Raw genomic sequence first — 24,536 nt, 5'->3', positions numbered from 1 at the left:
TGAGAAATTGAGGAGAAGTGGAGGCTCAAGTGTCCCAGCATCGCTGGATAATGGGCGGACTCACCAAGGTGGAAATCACTGGGAAGGGGGCTGGGTTGAGAGGCAGATTCTAGAGCTAGGTTTGGGCATGCTAAATTCAAATGCTTATGCAGTGGCATGCCTGCACTTGAGATCGTTCATGTTGGGCACATGAGCATGAGGAAGGGGCTGAGACAGAAACCTGGAGTTAAAGGGGAAGTCCAAGGACTGTATATGTAAGCAAGGAAAAGAAATACCCTAAACCACTTTATCTGGGGTACGTAACCTGAACTATCACTTCCTGGAAGCTCACTGGGCACTTCCTTTCTCTTGCTTTTTATTTCTATACATTAAAGTATACAAATCTCCCTGCCTCAAAGTTCCCACACCCCTGCTGTGCCTTCCATGGTAAGTATTTGGGAATGTTTTAAGGGCAGGGACTTTATGTTAGTTTCCAGTCTCCACTGCTCAGTGCTTACCTAGGCACACACATCAGAGGACTGACTGAGTCATTGTCATGTGCCTGCTGTAGGCCCAGTGTGACATCATAAGACATCTAGGGCATAGCAGAGGAAGGCAATATCATTATAAATTAACCAGGAGCAGGACCACCTGTCAGAACAGATAAGCAGCAAGGTCTGGGCTAGTCACGTCTCCCCTTCCCTGTGATACTGGGCCAGCTATCTGTAAAATGATGAGATGAATCGCAAGGTCTTCCCCAGTCCTTACTACCTGCCATGCCATCTTAAGCATAGCTTGAAGGGCAGCTGGGAAGAGAGCTATGTGCTGACAGAAGCTAGAGGCCTTGGCAGGGCCCCTGGTATAGTTTTTTGGGGTTTTTTTTTTTTTTTTTTTTTTTTTTTTTTTTTTTTTTGCATTCACATCTATGTCATAGACTCAGAAATTAAGATAATTGAAGCTGCCCTGTTTCCTTTTTTGAAAAACTTCTTAGAGGGCTGGGAAAAATCAACAGGTAAAGTGTTTACATTATATGCATGAGGATCTCAGTTTGATGCCTAGAACCCAAGGAAAACTGGATGAGGTAGTACACGTCAATCTTCCAATGCTCCTACCGCAAGGTGAAAGATAGAGACAAGAGAATCTCTGGTAGCTCCTGGGCCAGTGACCCTGGCACACCACAGCAAGAGACCCTGTTGGCATTTCAAACAATGCATGGGCAGCTGACACCCATGGCTTTCCTGTGACCTCCACAAGCACGCTGTGATGTGTGCTTGCCCATACTCGCAGATGGGGAGGCATGCACACACAGTACAAACATCATTTAAAAAATAGATTTTGCTGTTATCTTTGTAAGAAGATAAAATGAAATATATATTAAATGCACACATTGGGGGGAGGGAGGGAGGAAGGGAGGGAGAGAGAGAGAGAGAAAGAGAGAGAGAGAGAGAGAGAGAGAGAGAGAGAGAGAGAGAATGCTGAAATGATAGCTAAAACGTTTCCAGTATCTAGTGTGTTTGTTGTTATGGTAAATATTTTCAATGCATTATCTATCTGACTTAATGCTCACAATCGGCCCACGTCACTTACTGTTCACGGAGAGGAAACTAATAGATAGAATTTGCATAGATTCCTTATGCAAATCTCTAACCACAATCAATTAGTAAACCTACTCTAATAACCTTTTACCCAGGTTCCGTATTTTTAATATAGAAAAGTCAAAAGAAACTCAAAATAATTTAGACTAAACTGTAAAGTTCAGAGTGACTGGATTAATTTGTTACCTCTTTAGCAGTTTAAGATAAAAAATTTCTTGAAGTTAAAGTGAAATACTCAAATGAAATACTTTATATATTTCTACAAGACCTCAGAACATTTTATTGGCAAGTTACAAATTAGATGATTAAACATAGGTTGCTCCGTTAGCCTTACTGTCTTTCATTCCAGTGGCATATTGATTTTTATTCCAATCCCTCCTGGGCAGAGATAGCTACTATTAGCATTTAGGACACATTCTGGAATTATCTATCATATCCCGGATTTTATCCAGTAACCACCCCTTCTTTGTTCTGAGATCCTCGCCTGCTGTGTGACAGCAGCCTGAGACTATGGTAATGTCCAGCCTTCTACATGTCATGCTTTCCTATATATGGCTATGAAAAAGCTTAATATAAATTAAATCAGTAGGGGACTAACATATCTAAAATCAAAACAGAAAATTATAACAATATATTGCAATAAGTTATGCTCTCTCCCTCTCCTTCCCTTCTCTCTCTCCCTCCCTCTCTCCACTCTTTCTCCATTTCTCTCTCTCTCTCTACTGTACTCACTCACACTTCTTGTGATGCTATGATACAAAACCCAAATGATATAACAGATGAAGTAAAGTGAATGGCCCAGCAATGTGCCGCTTTATTAGGCTTCTCTATACTAAATCTGATAATCAATTCAGTTGCCAGGTAACTAAAAGGTAGGGGTAGTCCATACAGTATAAATAATGCTGGGCAAAAGGGGTGACGGGCATCCTGGCAGGATGGAGTGAGATTTTTTATCAAGCTACTCAGAACAGCATGCAATTTACAACTGAGTTGTTTATTTCTGGAATTTTCCATTGAATACTTTCAGATTATGGTTGACCACAGATTGACTGAAACCATGGAAAGCGAAAGTAGATCAAGGGGCAAAGGTGCGGCTTTAGCTATCTACAAGTGTTTTATTTGACAGAGGTCTTGCCCCTCAGACTGTGTGCATAGAGAAGGGAGAAGACCTCTCTTCCTCATGCTTGCTTGGTTTTAATAAAAACCACAAACCACAGTTGTCAGAGCACTAGAAGATGGAAGCACAGCTCTCGTAATTTTCTGATGGCGCTCGCACGGAGCCGCCATCTGTTTGCAGGGCAGTTCTGACTGTCGTGCATCTGATTTCAATAAGCTGAGAGAATAGTTCCATCCTCCAGCGCATTAGCAGGCAGGCACATCTGCTCTGCCTCGTGCTGCAGAAGCCAAGAGAAAGCTGCTCTGGTGGAGCCTGTGGTCCAACTTGACAACAGAAGACAGTAGTTGCTGTTGGATCCTCTCCAATCCCCACGGAGGTCACGTTTTGACCCTGAGCCTTTTGGATCATGGAAGCCAAGCTGGTTCTGTTCTTTATCATTAGTCCTGTTGTCTTGATCAGAAAAAGGGAAATCTATGAAGTCTGGACACAGAATTCTCAAGTCTGGAATTCCTCCCACACATGGAAAACAAGCCTCAGTCAAGGAAACAATGTCCCTGTGTTTGTCACCCACACGTTTCGGGATCCGACCACGGAGAAGAATTTACTCTTTATCAGAGTGCTCCTCACCTGGGACTGATGAGCAGACACTGAGCCACAGTCAAGGGATGCCAGCCAGGTGACTATGTGGCAATTAAAGGAAAAAAAAAACCCACTCTGGCACTCTGTAACTGGAAATGCATCCCTGGCCCTGGCAGGAGTCCCCCATTTGCTGTAATGTTTGGATAATTATCAGCAATAAGATGTTTTATTGAACAATATTTGGACAGTGAAGATGGAAAACTAAACATGCTAATTATTTCAATGTCAATAAGGGAAACATCCCTTCATCTTCAGACCACAAACATTTCAGCTGCCCCTAGGCAATATTGTAAAGTTGGTAACAAGAGTGTCCCCTTTCTCTCCCCAGAGAGTTGCCCTTGTCTCAGATAAAGACTCCTAAGGTCAGGATGACACAGAATCATCTTGTGAATTAGAAGGACCCTTTCCTCACACAGGTGCAGTCATGCCAGGGACAGGGTTTGGAGAGTAGACCCTTTTTCATCTCCTTGGCTTAATGCCTTGCCAGTCTGCACAGCTGTGATCTGTGGTGGGCTTCTAACCCTGTCTCTCCACCACTGATGGAAGAATACTTTCCCTTCAGCCCATCCAACTGACTTCTTGTGTCTGGACCAGGAACCTCAAATGACTGTACTTTGCTAGAAGGGGCAGGGGATGCCTGTGGATCCCAGGGAAGGATCAGGAAAGGATGCTTCGGGAGTTGTACTGATAGACTGTGAGTGTAGCACAGCGGAGAGGGAGCCTGAGACCACTGGTCTTTCCGCCCATTGGCCAGCCAATGTGTTGCTTACTGACTTCCGGATTCAATGTCTTTCCCTGTAAACTCCAGCCTCTCTAGCCACTCTCTCTTCCTCGTCGCCTCCTTCAAGAACACAAAACACTCACACAGCAACCATTATTGCACCTGTCCCCAGCCACCCTAGCAGCCGCTTGCTGTCCCTTCCTGTGTTGTAGGGACTTCCTCCCCTCTGTACCCTGAAGCTCTCAGCCTCATGCTTCATGACCTTAAGAGATGACCTTTAAGATCAGGTGTTAGCAGCTGAGGGTACTGCCATGGCCGTACCTGAATCTGCGTTTGAGTGGAAGCCTACTGGAAATGCACAGGAAAGCAAGAAAGTACTAACACGCTCGTGCACGTACATGTGCATACACACATACTTGAACACATAGGTGTGCCCACACACCACATCCACTACAGCAAAACTTGAACCTCGGGGGTGGTTGTCCATCCTTATTTCCTGGTAGTCTTCATTAAAATGGCAAAATCCTTTTTCTTTTGGGAAATCCCTCTATAGAACTATGACGGTAAGTGGATATACACAGGTGATAGATTCTGTTCATTTATAATGCTGCTGGCACATGTGGTCTAACCTGCAATACCCACTCACCCGAGGCTACTTGTTCTGAGGAACAAAGTGGCAAACAGCATCTGTGCCATCTCCTGTCCTGTGTCCTCAGCTGCGCTCCCAGCCCCGACTCTTGTGCCTCAGAAACCCATGTTATATTAAGGGGGAACAATGTGAGCCTCGCAGCCTCAGCCAGGCCTGAATTCCTCAGGGGTCACAAGCCTGACTCGAGATCTGCCTGGCTAAGTGTCTTACACAGTGCTGGGCAGGCGTGGGTGGTTGATAAATATCATTAGATGGCAAGGGGGTGTCGAGGACCACAGAACAGGCCCTTTCTTAGAAGCTTGGTACTAACTTGTTAGGGTATCCTGGATCTTAGTAGATGCCAGATGGCCCAGGGTCTGAAATAAACAGCCCCGAGGCCAGTGGCACTTGTTGACTAGAACAAGCACTTGGTTTCAGCAGGAGGGAGATCAGGCCCTTGGCTTAAAGGGCAGTGTTTGTGCTGCTTACAGCCAGGAAGCAGGTGGTGCGTATGAAACCTGCAGAGTACTGGGGAAGTGTCTTTCCAAACTCTGAGGAGGAGCCCCTAATTTGTGGCATCTGCAGCTTTCTATGGTGTTAAGTACATCCACTGTGGCCAAGTCCAAGTTACCGTGTGACCTCACAAAGCCTGGAGATGGTAGAGAAGTCTGTGGTGGAGCAGGTGTGAGCCAGTATGAACTTGCAATAGCACTTCTCAAGGACACATTTTCCTGGATGAGGAGGGAGGATTCCCTTTTGTCGTTGGAGCAGCTGTCTTCCACCTCCTTCTGCCTGCCTTTCAATATTAGATGAATCATGCGCTCTTTCAGGAAATCTGCCACCACCTGAGATGAAACTTTTGGTTTCATTATGGCATTGCTCATCTCGGACTGCCTTCTAGACTGGTCTGCAAGCCCCGTCAGTAGGACAGGAACTGCAGGAGTTTGTTCACCAACATCGTGGGTGCTCCGCTAAGGTCTCAACACAAAGTGTTGGTGAAAGAATGAAGGGAAGAAGGATGCTAAACCCGAGCAAGGCTCTGCCACGGCTTTAGAAAAGGCACCTCTGCCTTTAACTTTGGCTTTTTTTTTCCTTTTGAGACCCACAAGAAGGACCCACCCACCTTGCACTAGGGTACTGGGCAGGTATTAAACACAGTTACAATTGCTATTGTGTTGATGAAAGGTTCTTATTGTGGGCACTCTTTTGGCAGTTCATTTTCCTGCATATAAACAGAGATACTTGGGATGGGATAATTTGACTCATTATTAGTGGCCGTTGGACTTGCCCTTGCTGCCCTACTGCTGGAGAAGGACTATCAGTCTGTCGGCTGGACTACCTTATTCCAGCACGAGCAATCTAGAACACCCCATGGTCATCTTGAGACAACCACGCATAGATCAACTAGGCTGATCACCTAGGCTCCGGATGGGGAAGCCCCAGCCAGGGCTGTTTGCAACACTTTGTATCAGACCTTTTGCTATGGCAAGCCTTCACAGTAGATGTCTCTGTAACTATTTCCACCTTGGCCAGAGAAGAGAGCACTTCTCCCAGCTGCCTAACAGAGACTGCTACGAGGGTGCTGAAAGGCAAGGCTATGAGTGGTCCAGTAAATGGCTGGGATTGGTCCAAACATCCATGGCTAGTTTATATAAACAAGCTTCTCAGGCTCACTCAGTGAGTTGGCTGGCTCACTCTTCTAAACTTCTCCTGGTATGGCAGCATTAGGCACAATTAGGTTTCTCTCAAGTGTCTTCTCATGTCTTTCAGTGCATGTGTTGAGTTGGTAGCATTGGAAGCAGCAGGGACACCATAGATGGGTAGCAATGGCGGCAGAAGGGCCTTGACTGCTCCCCAGTGCAGGCCAACTGTCAAGGCAGCAAGGCTGACTACTGCATGATGACAGAACCTGTCCTTCAGTGCTCCAGGAGGTAGTAGCTCTTCACTAATTTCCTTAAGCATCTTGACTCCTGAGCATTATGGTGTCTGACTTTTGAGTAACCGGCCAGGTTTCCTGATTCCTAAGTAGACTCACCTCCTAAGTAAGTAGTCCCAGCAGATATTCCAGTCTTGCTGGAGGTAGTCCCAGCCACAGCTGAGTTGTGGAAGTCAAGCAAGCAGCTTTCTGCAGGAGCTGTCCGGTCCTCAAAAAGCCAAGCTCACTGGCTTAATTCTTTAACACTGGCTGCTTCCTGTTCCCAAGGCTGAATGGGAACTGCAACACCAGGGGGCGCCACTGGCTGCTTCTGCTTGCATGCAGTTGTTGCCAGTTACCAGGAAAAGAAAGAAAAGAAAGTTGCCAGACACCAGCCCTGAAAGACTATCTTCCTCCTTTCTTTATGGCTACAGCACAAGAACTTCCAGGCAGCTGATGGGTAACACTATTTTTTCCTACTTATAAATAAAAAGACTTGTGGTTTCTCATGATTCTTCCAACACTACAATTCATTGAACTTTGAGTTGAAAGTATTGTAATTCTTTAGTGTTTGCAGTTTTCTCATCAATGATAGACCGACAGACAGACAGACAGACAGACAGACAGACAGACAGACAGGCAGACACAGGACCAGATAACTCAGGAAGCATGTGATAGGGACAGGAAGTTTCTAATAAAGTTCTTTTTTCTTTTCTTCTTCTTAATTATATTTTCCCCTAATGGCCAGCCCTGTGGTATTAGGTTTGTCTTGGTGGTTCCCTCCCTCAAAGGATAACATCTTCATTGGATTTAAAGTTAAAATAAGAAGTGCAAATCAAAATAGCTAGCCCGTTAGCCCTCCATAGGCAGAAGCAAGTCTTAAATGTCCTTCTGATGTTTAAAGCCCAGAACAGTGTGTGCACACAGTTAGGACACGGAGATGCCTGGCGAATGGTTGGGCTTAAGACAGACAATTCTCTTGCAGTAGAAATGATTTATAATTACCAATTTTGGTAGGACCAAAAAGTGCCTCCATCTTAATGCTTGCTTAGGAATACAGGGAAAATAATCTCACGCTTCTGTTTTGGTAGTTCTCATCCAAAATGGGAACCTCTATGGTTTATTTCAGTGTCTAAGGAAGATAGACTACCAGAATTCCTTCTCTGTCCTGGTCCAGCACTCTCGTACAGGGTCAGTAGCGAAAGATACAACCTGGCTCCTTGCCCTGAACTGGTTGCTGAATTAAACTTCCTTCAGAGAGACATGGCTCCTATGCTTTTATGCCCACTGAGGAATGAGGACTGGTAGCTAGGAGACCAGCTGTGGAACGAAAAGAGAGGGCTGCAGGACAAGGCATTGTTGGTCAGGCCACCTGGAGGCAAGAGGTCTCTACAACTCCATGATGACTTGGGTGGCTTAAAAGGCCGTATGAAAGAAAGAGCCCCTTGGAGGAGAAGCTGTGTATTCTCTACCTCCATGCTGGGTCTGGGCAAAGAGGTGGCCGAGGGCTTGGATGTAATAGCAACAGCAAGAACAACAGAGATACTGTTTGTTGAGGCTAGCATGCTATGTTAATCAGTTTTTAAGCATCGTTGTCCTGGATCATCACAGTGATGTGACCCTCATCTTACAGATGGTGTAACTTTGGCTTACCCCACAAAGGAACATCAAGTCCCAGGCTGAAATGTGGACACAAACCTTCTACAGTCCTTGTTTGGGGATGTCTTCCTATCCCATTCACTTCCTGTACCTCCAGCTCTAAAATATTTTAAGGACTGATGCCTGAATTTTACTATCCAAGATTTTGCAAATGTAATGAGGATGGCAACTATTTCTCGAACAGCTTTACGGGCTAAGTACCGAGCCAGCTGAGTGTTATATGACCTCTCCCCTTTAATCATTTTATAAGGGAAGTATTGTGATTAATCTGCTTCCATAGCTCAGGAAATGAGACTCAAGGAGTTTATATAATTCATTTAATGTTACACAGGAAAAAAGGAGGCTAATACTGGCCTGCCGGATGCCCTGTGGGTGAGTGGCTTGTTGCCTTTTCTAATGGTGAGGATGTGATGACTGCTCACAGCATTTGCTTCGGAGGTAGGCATTGCTCTTAGCCGTTATCAGCCGTATTAGTTCCTAGTATGAATGAAGGCTCAGAGGTTGTGTGTTGATAGAAAAGGTTAAGAGCATCAAACCTGCGTGCACCGAGAAGGAGAAGGCTCAACACGACAGCTGGCAGATGGATTCTTATGAATGAGAAGCCAGAGATGGATAGTTGTCCTGTGGGGGTGAAGCTCGTAACTTCTGAGCCTGGGTGACAGACAACCTCATTGCCCCAGCCCTACAGGGCACACAGTACCCAGGCAACTATGAGGCTATGTCTGCAGGAAAAATCCATGTTTCTATGGACTGAGTCAGGACTAAACTAGACATGAGTCTTCCAACACATCTGAATTTCATCACCATTATATCACTCTTTAGACCTTGTAAATTTTCATAATAATATTTTGGGTAGGTTGGAGTAAGCTGTCTCCATCTGAGGTGTGTAACTTTAAATCTACAGTAACAGACCAATAAAATGAGGTGTTGGCCAGCTAATCCCATACAGTCATCTCCTCATAAGTGTCCAGGCAGCAAAACCAGCCAGTCATGAGTACGTGTCCTAAGGTGGCCCTGTAAGCACAGACCCTGACCACATAATTTCTTGAATAAGGTTTTGGAGTGGATGGTGCTATGTGCCTGTGGTTAGCATCCTTCCTCAATGGGGGCCTTACTATTTTCCCCTCCCAGAATCTGTATTTCCCTAGAGTTTGGGGTCTTGAATATGTGAGCTTTTAAAGCTTCATCTTTATCAAGTGTCATCATTGTGAGATAGTGCAGGGAGCTGACATGACGGTGGGGGGGGGGTCTCCCTACCTGTCAGTGTGTCAGTGTCGAGGACCACCCCTCCAACATGATGTCATGATGTTACTATAAGGACTGCTGCACTGAAGCACAGGTGTTGGGCAGTGGGTCCAAGCATTTGGAACTGTTTTTTATATACTTTTACCCAGTGCTACCAACTCTAAGGAGGCCGGTGTGACTTTACAGGGAAGTTCTGTCTGGACACCCTCTTCTCATTTGCCTTCCCAATGTCCCAGAACCAACGCCCATTCCTTTTGTTTGACTCCTTGCAGAGAGTTACCAGAAGCACCTCCATCCCTTTCATAATCCTGGAACAGTGGACCAGAGACTTGTTTGGTAGAAATACCAGATATTCTCTGGGCCCTCCCTTCCATCTCCCCTAACCACCCAGAATGTTCCTGTTGGTTATAATTTGCTCCCATTCATTCTTTCCAGAGTCCTCTCTCCAATGGTGCCTTGAACCCTCAAACTTCAGCTTAGCCCTTTATCCTTTTCAAGTCCACAGTTGTCTCTAACGTATAAGATAGCCACCCGAAGACACAGGTCTCTGAGGGGGGTATGTGTGTCAAATCCTGTTCCATTTTAGGACATTACATCTAGAAGGGGAGGTGGTGAACCAAGAACTTGAACTGCAGAGTATGGCCACCTCAAACTACTGAGGATCACTGGCTGCTTCCTCTTCTGCCTTTTACAGTAAGCCACAACTGGACCATGCTTATCAACTATTTGTTAAATCACACATCTGGCAAACATTTTCTGGGATCCTACTATATGGAGAACTTTCTGATGAATATAAAAAATTCCCTCATTTTCTACTCTTTTGGAAGAGGCAGTAAAAGAAGGAAATGTACAGAACACTATGAAATAAATGAAGCAGACAGCAGGAGGAAGGGACCGGATTTGGTAGAAGTGGAGACAGATTCCAGATTAAGAATGGTTAGCAGGTGCCATCCTGGCAAACCTAAATGACAAGCAAAGCTAACCATACAGAGACAAGTGGGTAGTGACCCCATTAGCAGAAATGGCACCTGCCAAGATCCCGAGATGGCTGCACACAGTTCTTAAGTCATAGTATGATCCCTGGGGTAGCGTGTAAAGGTGGGAATGAACAGAGAGGCTGGGGACAGCCAGTCTGGCTCAGTTAAGACACCATTTTTCCCCACCATCATTTGGAGCCAGACCCTTCTTTATTTGGGCAATTGTCTTGCACATTGATAGTGTAGGCTCCTTAGAAGTATCTCTGGTCTTTTCCCACTGGATGCCAGCAGTAACCCTGTTTTGTGAAAATCCAGACTGTTTCCAAGTACTGTCAAACATCCCCATGGAAGGAAAATGAGCTGTGGTGAAGAGACCCTGCAATAAGGTCATAGCAAAGATGTGACTCTGAGACAAAGTCACTCAGTCCCAAGTGGCTTCCTTGAGTTCCTGACCCTCCTGCTTCCACCTTCCAAGATCAGGGATTATAGGTGTGTACCAAGAATGTGGATTTTATTCTATGTATATGGAGAGCAACTAGAGACTGAGACACACCACAGCATGATTTCCATCTGCAAGGGGTGTGTTGGTTGCTTCTGGATAAAATGCTGTACTCAGGGGAACAAAATCCATCGAGAGGGGACTGCCAGGGGGTGAGCAGCAACTGTGACTCAGACTAAACTTGCAGTAACACTGGCAAGAAGAGGCTAGACAATGTGGGTAATGCCAGCAAGACTTACTGGTTACTGGGATAGGAACAGTGAGGAGGGAAGTAAAATTGAGGGCAATGTCTACATTATTTTGTGGGAATAAAGTAAGACTAGGAGAGTGGCTTGGGGGGTTCAAAATTTTAAAATTGAGATGTCCACTATCTACCCACATGATCCTGCCTGTAGAACAGAAGAGCCTGGGGCCCTGGGGATCGGTCCAGAATGGAAACAGACATCCAGGATCTTAGGTCGTGTTTAATGATGGGCAGGATGACATCATCCCGGAAGAGAATGATCTGGAAAATAAAAAAGGATCCTGAACCAAGCTCTAGGGACTCTCATTTAGAGGTCAGAAAGAGACAGAGAAGTCAGAAAAGGAGACACAGGAGGGGCCAATGAAGGCTAAGGACAATAGGAGTGTTTCCTGTCTTCAGGTCATCCTGACACCATGGTCACATAATGTCCTCAGCCAGGCCACTGGGTGCACAGGGAATTGTTCACATCCATCTTTGCTCTACATTCATGCCACACCACTGTAACATACAGTATCCGTGCTGCAGACCAGCAGATGATGGAATCCTTATGTGAAGAAGTGTGTGCTAGCAGCCTCATCTCAAGCCTGACCACTGAGATTAGAACCTGAAGACTCTGCTTCCTTCTTCTGACCTTTGCCTCAGAGTCCCTAAACTCTGCCTCCCAGGTGACTGCTGAATGCCTAGCACAGGCTCCATCCAGGCATGGCCAGAACACCTCACTACTTCCCAGTCTTCTGAGGGTGCTTCAGCATTGGCTCTGCTCTTGAGATGGATACTTACTCATCTGGAACCAGTGATTGCCAGTGCCTCTCACCCCACCATGTGTCTGTAGGTCAGTTCTTTTGTACATCTGAGTTATAGATCCAGAGGGCAGAAGTGAAGGCCTGGATGGGGGAAGGGTGGGACTCCAGTATATACTGACTCTGTAGGGTGAGAGGGATTGCCAACCACTGATCCCGATGGAGCCCCGGGGACTGCTGGTAATACTGTTATCTTTATTCCATAGCTTAGGAAACAGGAATAGAGAAGTTTTGTGGTTTGCCCAACTTAGATGGTATATGATAATAGGTTTTTCTGAATACATGGTAATCTCCCTTCTTTTAAATATGTTACCAAACTTAGATTATATCTGAATTTTTCTTTCTTATGTAAAATATTCCCCAACACACAAAAGAAAAATCTACAGGCAGGTGTGTTGAAGATTCTCCATCACAAACATTGCAGGTCAAAACTCTACCACCATAAAGAACCTTTTGGAGATGTATTTGCTGTTTTACAGGCTCCAAGCTTCCTGACACATCTTACTCTGTTTTTTTGGAAAAACTCAAAATCAAGGACACTTGAAAAAAATAAATAACCCAGCCCTAATATATTTTCTTTCATTTCCAAGATCCAGGTATGCTGACGCATGGGCATAAAATCCAGAGCTGGAACTGTGGCTTCTGAACTCTTCAAAGGGGAAACGCAAAGCCTTGCCAAGTGTTCGAACGGTCCCTGTGCACAGCTCAGAAACAACACCCCTGAATGCAGATCAAAAAGAAAGGTAATTTGTTTCCTTCTTCATGGTGTGTCACTTTCAGGACAAGTGATCCCATTTGTCGTTGCGAGTTTTAGAAAAGGCAGAAATATATCCCCCCCCCCCCATCCCCATGGGCACAGAAAAAGTTAATCAGTGTTTGCTTTTCCCGAACCCCCAGGTGCAGCAGCCTGGTGTTTGGTCCACTCCACTCCAGCTCCCAGGTGCTTGGCTCTGTATTGTCCATCTGCTGGGGGTGGATCTCCATCTGATGGGATAAGTGACTCTTCTGCTATGAATATCACTTTAAATGTGTCCTTGCTAGGCTAGTGCCATTAGTTATGTGGAGACTGAAGTGTAAGTGTTGAGTGACCCTAAGACTGGGTCTATTTCCTTTCTGCTGGCTGCCCTATCATTCTGCAACCTCAAACGGTTTGGAAGGAGTCAGTGTCTCTGGTCTGGGCAGGAATTCAACCTTTGAGATGTCACAAATCTCTTTGAGTCTCCGCGGTGAAAGCTGTGCCTAGAGGAGGGACATTTTACAAGAAGAGCTGGAATGAGCCCCAGGGGAGCAAGGCTTTCACAAACAAAGAGCCAGGCAGTTACCACTGATCAGCCCGCAGGGCCACATCTGCCAGGCTCTCAAGGAAATTGAGACAGCCACCTTCCTGGCTCAAGAGTCCAATCACAGAGGGGGTCACTTTCTCCCATGCCTGATACTGAGAACTTTAGAAGACAAGGTCAAGGACATGCTTGGGCTGAGGGCAGAGTCTTACCTGAAGGTGTCACCTTGCCTTAGTCTTACCTGAAGGTGTCACCTCCAATGTGCACACTGACCTTCCAGCTGCTTCTACTGGGAGAGAAACTTAAACCCTCCAAGTGTTCATGAGAAAATCTTCAGCCCTCTGCCCTGGGCAGGAAATACTTCTGCCAACATTGCAATGGTGTTTCAGGACTTCTGCCTTTTAATATCTACATCTATAATTTTATGTTTGTGTAAATATATATATGTGTGTGTGTGTAGAGAGAGAAAGACAGACAGAGACAGAGACAGAGAGACGTGTGAAGGATGATTTTGTAAGAATAGCAGTTTCATCCAAAGTCACTGCACCCACACCAGGACCAAAGCATCTATCCCAGTGACAAGACTGGAAGTGGCCACAGCATCCCTCTGATCTCCAGTGACTCCAGTGTCTCTTACATGATTGCTGTCATGGTCACATTTAGGAGAACAGAGTCTATGTAAGATGACTCTGCACACGTGAAATGTGGTAGAGGGGGAGGAAGCCAGGCCAAAGACTATGTGTGATCATTAGTGCTTCTCTGTCAGAAAATGCAAACCTCGGGGATAAAAACATCACAGCTTTGATGAAGATAAGTCATCACAGAGCAGACAAAGAGAAGGATGGAGGGCAGTGTGGCAGGAGAGGAGATGGAGGAAAGGATGATGAGACAGGGAGGATGGGTGGGAAGAGGAGGAGACAGGGAGGATGGGTGGGAAGAGAAGGAGACAGGGAGGATGGGTGGGAAGAGGAGATGGAGGCTGAGCTACAGAAGCTCAGCACCAAGGACTTCATTTACTGCTGGCATCTATTCTAGGTAACATCTCTGTGACAGGACCACTAGTCTACCTAATAGAAGACACCAACACTTGAGGAACAAGGTTACCTAAGACCATACAGTGAGAAATCACAGAGCTGAGACTGGACTCCAAAGCTGTCTGGTTTCAGAGTTCTACTCTTTTCTATAACCCTTTAGCACTCTGTCTTCTATACCAGCAGCTTTCAAATAATATACCTCACGGTTTAAATAGAAAACACTTTCCACTATTAGCCAGTCGGAACACTTCCATGTGTACAGGCATACAGGAACTTACAACCGATTACAAGATTTCACTGTTTCTCCCAATGTGTATTGGTTTTTAGATCTTTACTCAAATCTATCTATCTATCTATCTATCTATCTATCTATCTATCTATCTATCTATCTATCTATCCATCCTTCGTCCCTGCCTGCCTTCCTCTCTCTCTTCTCATTTCTTCCCCCACCACGCTTCCATTTCTTTCCCTCCCTTCACATTAATGAGAATGGTAGTACTAAATTTATCTCCCAGTCTGCTAACCGGCCTCACCCTGTATTTTGAAAGCCATTCTTCTTCCTCTAGGCAGGTGATCTGAACTGTTTCTCTGAGAGGGTGTGGGCAGTGTCTTGCACTGAGACACACTGCTAATTGTGTACCCTGAGCATCCCTCTGCCAAGGGGACATCATTAATAAAATATCTCAGAAATTAGAAATATCTGACAAAGAGCCACTGCTTGGAAACGAGTCAGCCCAGGAAATCATCCAGAGGACACAACTGCGGGCTCTAGCGGGTGATATTTTCGGCAGTTGGTGCGTGCTTTTCTGCAAAAGAGACTATTTCCTCTTCTTTCAGAAACTAAAGAACTCATCTGCCCTATCAGGGCACACGTGGTCATTAGTTAACAATACATGCTAAGGGCAAGCAAATGCCAGGGCTTGTTCGACTCTGCCCCTTACAGCAAGAATAAAATTGTCCCTCTTAATTCTTAGAATCTGAAATTGGGCCTTTATTAAGGGGGTGTGCTTCCCACCCTGGTTTAGGATTTGGGGATGAGTTTGTCTGGTACTGAGGGGCAGTGGCTTGGGTTGGCTGAATCAGATTAGGTAATGGAAGAGCAGTCCAGGTCAGGTGTGGCCGAGCTGAGATCCAATCCTGATGAGCCGAGGACTGGTGACTTCACTTTAGAAATGTGCTCAGTAATTGAGAAAACATGTGCCTGTGATGTCCTCACGCAAAAATCCAGATTTGTGATTTTTTTTTATTCCTAAGAATTCCTTGAATATTTGCTGTGCATGTCTGTACAGACTCCCGAGCAACTTCTAACTTAGTACACTATTTTTTTCCTGTGGTGGCCTAACTTAAAGGGTTCTGATGGGGGAACTTGGGCAAGTACCCACAGGCCCTGGAGAGGAGCAGGAAAGGGGGAAAGAGCCTGCACCTTTTATGCTTTGTGTGTGTATGGGGGGGGGGGATGCAGAGATGAGGCAAGGCAGCCTGGGTCCCCAAAAAGCACCTAGCTGTATTCTGAGAGGGGGCATTCAGAGACAAGCCAGCCCTGTCTTCACACTGCCCTCAGCTTCTAACCCACACAAACAGCAGCAAAGCACTGACTTCCCAGGCTTCTTCAGAAGGTGCTTCCCAACCATTTCTCCACACTGGCTCGACTGCTCACTGTGGCTAGTACTCTGGTGCCTTATGCCTTAACTAGAGTTATACAGTCACAGAAGCTGGAACAATCCAAAGCTCATTCTGGTGGATTTGTGCCTGAACTTCTACAACCCCCCTACAGACCCCCCACCCCCAGAGCTTCCCTGGGGTTTCCTGGCCCTTCACGTGTCTCTCCTTTAGAGATTATGAGGACACAATTTGTACTTGTTTAGGTGATGGTAACTACTCCAAAGGTGAGGGTTTAGATCAAAAGATAAGGAGCCTTCTTACAGATTTTGTTTAAGTCATTGGGGTTTATTTTACCCCCTAACACTGGTATGGTGGATTGAATAAGATTGGACCCCATAAACTTATGTGTTAAAATACTTGGTCTTTTAAGCAAAATACTTGGTCTTTTGAGACTGTTATAGATTATGGGGACTTTTGAAATTGGACTGAATGCATTGTTACATTATGTTATGGCTACAAGCTTATGGAAGTCAGGGAGTGGAATGTGGTGGTTTGAACAGGAATGACTTCATAGACTCCTGTGTTTGAATGCTTGGCCCATAGGGAGTGGCACTATTAGGAGGTGTGGCCTTCTTGGAAGTGTGTCACTGTGGACATGGGCTTAGAGGTCTCTTCAAACTACACTCGTGTGGTACAAAGTCTCCTTCTGCTGCCCGTGGATCAGGATGTAGACCTCTTAGCTCCTTCTATAGCACCGTGTTTGCCTGCATGCTGCCACATTTCCTGACATGACAATAATGGACTAAACCTCTGAAATTGCAAGCTAGCCCCAAATAAATATTTTCCTTTATAAAAGTTGCCGTGGTCACGGTGTCTCTTTATAGCAACAAAACTCTAACTTTTACAACTGGAGAGTGAACCTAGGGCCTTATTCCTGTCCATCTCTGACCTTTAACCCTCCCATTACACTTCATTTCACTAAGTTGCCCAGGCTGGCCTTCAATGAGAATGTGCCCCCATAGGCTCAGCTGTTTGTTTACTTGGTCTCCAGTTGGTGGCACTGTTTGGATCACTATAGGAGTTATAGCCTTGTTGGGAGAAATATGTCAAAGGGAATAGGTTTTGAGGCTTGTGAGTCACATGACAATCCCAGTTTACTCTGCTTCCTGCTCTCTCTTGGGAATGTGAACCCTTAGCTGTTCCCGATGTCTTGGCTGCCATGATTCCAGATTGTGAGGGACATTTATCCCTCTGAAATCATAAGCCAAACCAACCCTTCCTTCTAGAAGTTACTTTGATCATGGTGCTTATCACACCAACAAAACTAATTAATACAGCCAGCTTCAGGGGGACATTTTGAAAAAGAGGAAATAAGACATCCAAACTCAAAGATTTGATTACTCTTGAACAATTGTAATTGTTGGCTCCATTGGATCTACAATCCTGAAAAATAGTGGATGGCCTGTCCTCTCATGGTGGGCCATTTTTCTTTGAACTTTCCATGCTTCCTAGTCCTTTGTGTCCTGACTCCTATGTATGACATTGTGAGCGAGTGTTCTCTTGAATTTTGAGCAAGCTTCTTGTTACAGACTTACGATTGTATTTGCCCTGTGTCCCCCACAGTGCCCTGCTTCTAGGAGCATGTCAGCAAAGAGGCCAGTTGAGAGAATGAAGGCAAATGGTTAACTGTAGGGGTGGCAGCTGCCCACCCTAGCCTAAATCTGGGAGCACGTACTGAGCTGCAACATCCTTCTTCCCTTTGGAAATGTGACAAGATACTTAGGCTCTCAAGCATGCAGAGGAGTTGTTATTCAGTAAAGGAAACCAAACTGCTCCTCAGCCTGCCAGCAAGCATGGCCTTTCTCGAGGAAGGCCTTATTTCGAGAGAACTGTCTAACATTTTCTGACAGTAAAATCTGGGAACTGAGGCTCCAAAAGAAAACACCAAACAAATACCAAGCTATGATGAGAAAGATAGAGATGAGTAAATTCCTAGAGAAGACTTCAGGGCCATTAAAAGATTTCTTGCCCCCGACGAAGCAGAAGTGTTATATATACCGAGACACAAGAAGTACAAAAGTGTTGCCGTTCTATTAAAAATGAAGGCACCACAAAGAGAGGTCAGTTCCCCAGAGCCCAGACTCCCTTCCATCCCCACATGGAGAAAGAGCTTTAGGGGAGGAAGCTCCTGTTGGCTTCATGCCTATTTAATGACAGACTCTTTGGTGTTCTAACCATCCCAACCCATCAGGGCACAGAGGCCACACCACAGTGATGTATACTTTGTACACAGGGGAGAAAACTGGTTCTTTGGATCTCTGCTCTCCACAGAGCACTGCCTCCTTCATCCCTAATTTATTAGCTGAGCATCGTTCAGGCAATGAGAAACCAATATGACTTCTCTTTTATATATGTTGTGCATATATATATATATATATATATATATATATATATATATAATTTAACTTTTTAAACTTATGATCAGAATGCAAAGGGAATCTATCTCTCCTGGCAACTCCCACTTGCCACAGAGAACTTAACACACGGCTATTCATAATGATGAGGCAGTACCTCTGTCTGCTGACCTTTCACCCAGGTCTACTCAGATCCAAAAATGGGGTATCATTTCACCAGCCAGAACAGGGAAGAGCTGCAAGTCACCATCATGAGTAATGATGGTTGTAAACCACAGAGCTGGCTGAAAACCACAGGACTGGTGCGACACTTTCCCCTTCTCTAACTTGGGCAACCGCTGAGTTGTTGCCTCCACAGGAGGGACTGTTGTCTCTGAGCTTTCTTAGGAACAGCACGTAGAATGCCAACCTTTACTACAAAAGGAAGAGCCAAAGGAAACAGGCAAAACCATCCATGGCCATGCATTAATATTCTCTCCCCTCTCAATGACTTAGGGGTGAGCAGCGACTATGTGCTCCTATGATATCGTCCAAGAGAGCAAATGCCTTGTGGTTACTTGGAAACTATTCCAGTATCCGTGGGTTGTAACTGCACAGCATGGGATAGCTTCTGTGCCAAACTTGGACTGCACATTCCAGTCAACTTCATAGCCAGACTCAGCCACTCATCAGGATTCCACCTGCAAAAGCCACCCAGACCGAGCCAGGGCTTCTCAAGCTGCTAGATTACTGATGAGTTTTCGCGGAAGCCCTGACTGTCTAACTCTGACTCACACCCCTACTAATAAAAAGACTTGCTGCACGTGCAAAAGGTTTGCCAAAGTCTTGGGCAATTCAGAAAGCATTATAGCCAGCCCTACCTGACAGATTTTGTCAACAGATCAGTCTCATTTGTAATCCTTTTAAATCTCCCCTACTCCTCCCCAGACCGTGTGTGTGTGTGTGTGTGTGTGTGTGTGTGTGTGTGTGTGTGGTGTCCATACACATGTGTGAGCACACACACAGGTGCTTATACACATGTAATGTTGGGCATTTTCCTCTTCTCTTTTTACATTATTATTATTATTATTATTATTATTATTATTATTATTATTTGAAATGGTGTCTTACTGAACTTGGAGGTAACATTTTTGGCTAGACTAAACCAGCCAGCAAGTCCCAAGGAGCCTCTTGTTTCTGCCTCCCTGGTGCCAGAATTCCAGGCTCATGTCCCTACCCCTGGCTTTTTAGATGGGAGCTTGAGATTTGAACTTAGGTCTTCATGCTTTGCACAACACACACTTTATCATCTGAACCACCCATCTCCTTCCTGGTTCTTCTCCTTTTTCTTTTGATCTCATTAAGAATGGACTCTGAAATCTAAGCACCCTACATTAAGTTTCTCTTCTATTTCTACTAAGTTGGGGATTCTACAAAAATATTATTTACTATCCATTTTTTTTTTTTTTTTTTTTTGTCCCATGAGGAAGCCTTGGGTCAGAGGTGAGCTGTTCTATTTGAGAATGATCACTGGTGCCTTGGGCAGCATCCCTTCCGTGTGGCATTGCTAGTTTATTCTTTCAAATGAATTATTGAAATTTACCTTCACAGCTTGGCTAGTTGTATTAATTTGATATCGATATGTGCTCGTGCTGAATCAAGTGCCGTCAGTGCCAGGGGTGAGGGGATGAGGCTTCCTGCTTTAGGGAGGGCGCCTCCTATTACCAAAGGATAATCCCTTCAACAGGAAGGGGGGGATTGTCCTTAGCCTGGGAACTCCCCAGCAGTCAGTCAGTCTGCCTGTGCTTTCAACAGCATATGGCTGAGGAGAAAGTTGCCATGTCCTGATACCCTCTCTCCCTCTTTCACTCTTTCTGTTTTTCCTTTCCTGCAGGTCATTTGCAGTGAAATTCCAGTCACAGAAGGGAGAGGGTGACACCTGGCAGCATCACAACACTGAGGTCCCCCTCAATGGAAGCACTGAGTCTGATATATGGATACTCATGGGACAAAGACTAGAGCTTCTAAAGTCCCAGTTCTGTGGCTGTGTCACAGATGCTGCAACAGAAAGAAGAATGACCTTTATTGATGGCTGCCGAGGGAATTCTTAACTGGAAGAACCACTTACGCACAGAGCCAAGCTCAGTTGCCACCATGACCTCTGGCATTTAGTAGGTAAGGCAGGGACACTGAACTTCCTGTGTGAGTAGGGTGGTCGCACTTAACCAAGAATTGTCCTGATGTGTCAATGGCTCCATTGACAAATGCTACCATGCATTGCACTACTCAGATTCCATGAGGTTAATGAGTGGTTCTCAGCCACAGACGGCTGCCTCTCCTTTCTTAGAACTGAGCAACCACCATCGGAAGACTACTCAAAACACAGGAGAAAGTAACCAAGAGGCCATCTCCACTTTTCTATTTGATTCTCTCTCTGTCACACTCTAAGGCCAATAGGTCTACAGAAATTCCTCAGACATGTTACAGAGTCCACAGAAGAGAAGAAAACATAATTCCAAGCAGTGGCTTCTGTGGAGGGGTCTCACTTTTCCAGTCCTGTCTAAACTTTGTGACAGAAGATCTATTCCCTTTAGCTCAAATAGAAACACCTCCATGTTACACATTCCTGCTGGAAAGCCGGTGATTCCAAAGCCTCACTTTTTCTATTTTGTAAAGTGGTCTCAGGATCACTTTAGTCTCACTATTTAGAATCAGGAATCACAGCTATAGCCTCACTGACAAGACACAAACATCCCAGGAAAGGGTTAGGAAGGGTCTTTCTTTCCTCTTTATTTATCTGGCTGACGTCACTATGACATGACACTAATTCCCTCCGAGTTAATCTTAGAACTGGCTAAGCTTGAGAGCAACAGCACACACAGTCAGATGTGCCAGTCAAATGGAGAAAAGAGACACTTTCTGAAAACATGGGTCCTTTGCCCCTCAGACAACCAGAGACTTTGTATACATCCTCAGCAAACCCACTTCCGGACACTGGAAGGTCTGCTTAGGTAGTGAGGTGCCTGGAAGTTCTTATGAGAAGGCAAATGGCCAGGTCTCTGGCTCAGCCAGTTACTGCTGTGTGGGGTCTAGGTACAGCTTGGTGGCACGCCTAGGCTGTGGTTTTTTGCAGTTCTGAGGCCCTGTGCTCCACAAGTGAGCAGCTGTCATGCTCAGCACTGGTTTAGAAGTGTGTGATTTTCTCATCAGCTGAATCTCAGTAATGATGAGAAACTTCCCTGGGGCTCCAGCCCTGCCCTGCCCTGCCCTGCCCTGGTCTCCATGCTGATGTTGGCAGCTGGGGCCCCCTTTCTGGTCCCAGCATAGAATTCTCCCTGGAGGAGAATGGAGTGTGGTGCCTCATCCTCTCCTCCCACTGCCTTCAGGGGATGGGGGCTGTAAGGTGGGTGAGAGGAGAATGTGAGAACCATTCTTTGCTAAAGGTTAAAAGGAAAGAACCGAGAGCCACCAGCATCAGGATGACTGTCCTGAACAAACTCAGTTCTGCAAACTTTTTGATGGGCTGCTTCAGGTAGGTATCCAGGCATGACAGTGATTTTGGCTGAGTCACTGCTATAGTCTCTCAAATCATGTGCCCCATGCCACAGAGACCCTGACATCTTATACATCTTAACATTTTCTCTTTATGAGGGAAAGTACAGAGATGTGGCATTAACTCCCTCTTCCTTCAACTACCCAACACAAGGGACAGTCAAATCTTCTGCATGTCAGTACCAGCCATGCTGGCCTCATCCCTCAGACCATGCTTTCCTCCAGCTGCTTGTCCCCTGTCAACCTCTGGGAATACCATCGATGATGAATTAGTAATTCAGGTTGCCAGACTGACACATGGCTTACTCAACAGATGAAAACCATCCGGCCAAATGTGACCCATGACTCTGCAGAGAGAGAAAGTTTCATTTGGTAGGGAACTCTAACACTGGTCAAGCAGGGTGGTAGGGAACGACTGTACTGCCCTCTGTACTGCTGGGGGGCGGAGGAGAGAAAGAGAGAGAGAGAGAGCCCTTTTCATCAGTTATAACTGACAGTTTCAGGAGTTCGAGACTCTGGAGAGGAGTTATCCATGGGACCTCTGTGACTAGCTCTGAGCTTGCAAAGTTCAGCTAGCCATGCCTATGGGGAGAGTGGACTGGCTCTGCCAGAGAATACTCTGGGAGGATGGAGGGCAATACATCAAGTGCCTTTTCTCCAGGGTTTCCACTGGCCTCCCGTGATAGATGGGGGCAGAGGCACCCAGGAGAGCAGTATTTTTGGTCTGCAGCTGGGAACGTGCACTGAGTTTTCCTTAATACCCACAGCACCCAAAAGACTTTACAGTAATACACTTTAACGCACGAAACACCCATAAATTATCCTTCAAACTGCTACAATTTCCAGCCTGGAACAACTTGGAAAAACCAGCTTAACAAGCAGGCTCTTCTTGAATCTCTGAAGTAAACCTGATGAGAAAGGTCAAGCCAAAAACCACCTTCCTTGTGAATCTGAGAAAGTTTTAGGAAAGCAGGAGCTTTGTAATCAAACGGGGCTAACTAAGCCTTATGTTTACATTGGCTTCAAGTTGCAACACCCTGACCCCAGAGTCCTCTCTCCCTCCCCTGCAGCTTCTCTGCCTGAACCCAAGAGCGCCCGCTGCCCTTCCAAATCCCGGGTGCCAGCGTCTGCCACACCTGGCAGCAGACAGCTGAATGTACTGGGTGACCCAGAAGTAAGGCTATGCCTTGGGATGCCCAGCAGGCCCCACCGAAGGCCCCCGTGATCGGCACTGGAACCCAAGCTTCCAGAATCAACCCTTGGCACCCACAATCTTAGACTCTGAGCCCTGCTACAAACACCGAGTCTAGAGCACCCTGGGCGATAGTCCTCTTACCTAGGGACAGCGTGGCACTCTTGGGACTGTGAGCACTCCCCAGCCGGCGTGCTGTGCACTCGCCCTCCACCGCGCGGGCTACTGCTCCGCCACCCCAGCGCGCTCGCAGCGCGCGCATCCCTCACTCCAGGCTCTCTTGAGTGCTGTCCCCTTCTAGCCGGAGAGCTCAGGCTGGGCAGTGCAGCTTCTGCAGACGCCAGTGTTGACTTTGGGACTTCTGGTCATCCTGGAACAGGGAATTTCACGACCAGAGAGACCCTCACTCCCTTCGCTTCCCTTGCGTGCCCACGATCTCTGTTCCTACATCTACTCGGGACACTTCTTTCAAGGGTACGTTTCAACCCACAAAGATCTAGCCAGACAGAAATCCAAGCACACCGTCCCAGGGAGCCCAGCAACCCCGGTCCGCCTCACCGCGCTGCACCCTTATCGGGGCTCGGCTCAGAGCAGCCTGACTCACCAATGCGCTCCCCTCCGGCTCCAGGCGCTCTCTGCCGTGCTGGAGCACAGAGCTTCTGTAACAGGCTTCCTGAATTATTTAGCCCCTCCTCCCAGGCTCGAGTCACACCCTCTCCAAATCCTGTCCCCCACCCACCCGACCCCTCCCTCTCTGGCCAACCCCAATCCCAGCCCCGCACCTGCTGTGACTAGACACAGCGGTCCGGGTTATAGGGGTCCTGGGGACAAGGGATGGATAGCTCCAGAAGAGCTGGTGAGACCTAGCCAGGAAAAGCCAGTCAAAGAAGGATTCAAAAACCATGGGTTTAGATGAAAATGCATGGGGTGGGGGCGGGAGGTCACAGATGCAGAGAGAGATTTTCTAGGGCACCTGGCAAGGTAGCTGGCTCCAAACACCAATGGGTAGACAGGCTGAGCAGAGCCAAGTTGATTGGCTGAGTTGGAGTCCCTTTACAGCCTGCCCTGGCTCACTGCCTTTCTAGCCTCCTGGGGTGACTTCCTCTCCTTTGGTGGCCAGGACATCAGGTGTTACTGTCCCTGCAAATCTGATAGCTAAAGGAGCACCCAGGAAGCTCCTGGATTGGCCAGGGGTTGCTCTGAAACCAGGCAGAAGCAAAATTAACTTGAATGTCCAAACAGCGTTTTATCTGCCTAGGGTCTAAGGAAGAGGGCCTTAGGTGTCCAGATTACCCCAACTCTCACTATTACAGCCAGCCTTAGGGCTGGGATTGCAGGAGTCTCCCAGGAGATCTGGTCCCTTGGATACTGTAGATAGTTATGTGCTTCCTACATGTTTCTAGATCTGGGGTCCTGGGGCTTCAGTTTTTAAGTCAGTGAGCACACACCCAGTAGAAGGCCAAGC

The 24,536-nt window shown here is 46.4% G+C and overlaps 1 protein-coding gene across 2 annotated transcripts in view; it reads right to left on the bottom strand.

Annotated features, from left to right (window-relative positions):
* Positions 1-23,755, bottom strand: part of Ngf (nerve growth factor) — a 52,142-nt gene extending 28,387 nt beyond the window's left edge. Inside the window, exon 1 of one of the 2 annotated variants that reach the window (XM_076933034.1) lies at positions 23,676-23,755. The gene's annotated coding sequence lies outside the window, so the exon portion shown is untranslated. Of the gene's footprint in view, positions 1-23,215; positions 23,437-23,675 lie in introns of those variants that run through there. The other variant, XM_076933035.1, reaches the window with a different exon arrangement.
* Positions 23,756-24,536: the final 781 nt, after the last annotated feature.

This window comes from Arvicanthis niloticus, chromosome 4, assembly GCF_011762505.2.
Source record: "Arvicanthis niloticus isolate mArvNil1 chromosome 4, mArvNil1.pat.X, whole genome shotgun sequence".
NCBI lineage: Eukaryota > Metazoa > Chordata > Mammalia > Rodentia > Muridae > Arvicanthis > Arvicanthis niloticus.
The sequence above is the reverse complement of the archived record's forward strand: the minus strand, read 5'-3'. Positions and strand labels throughout refer to the sequence as shown.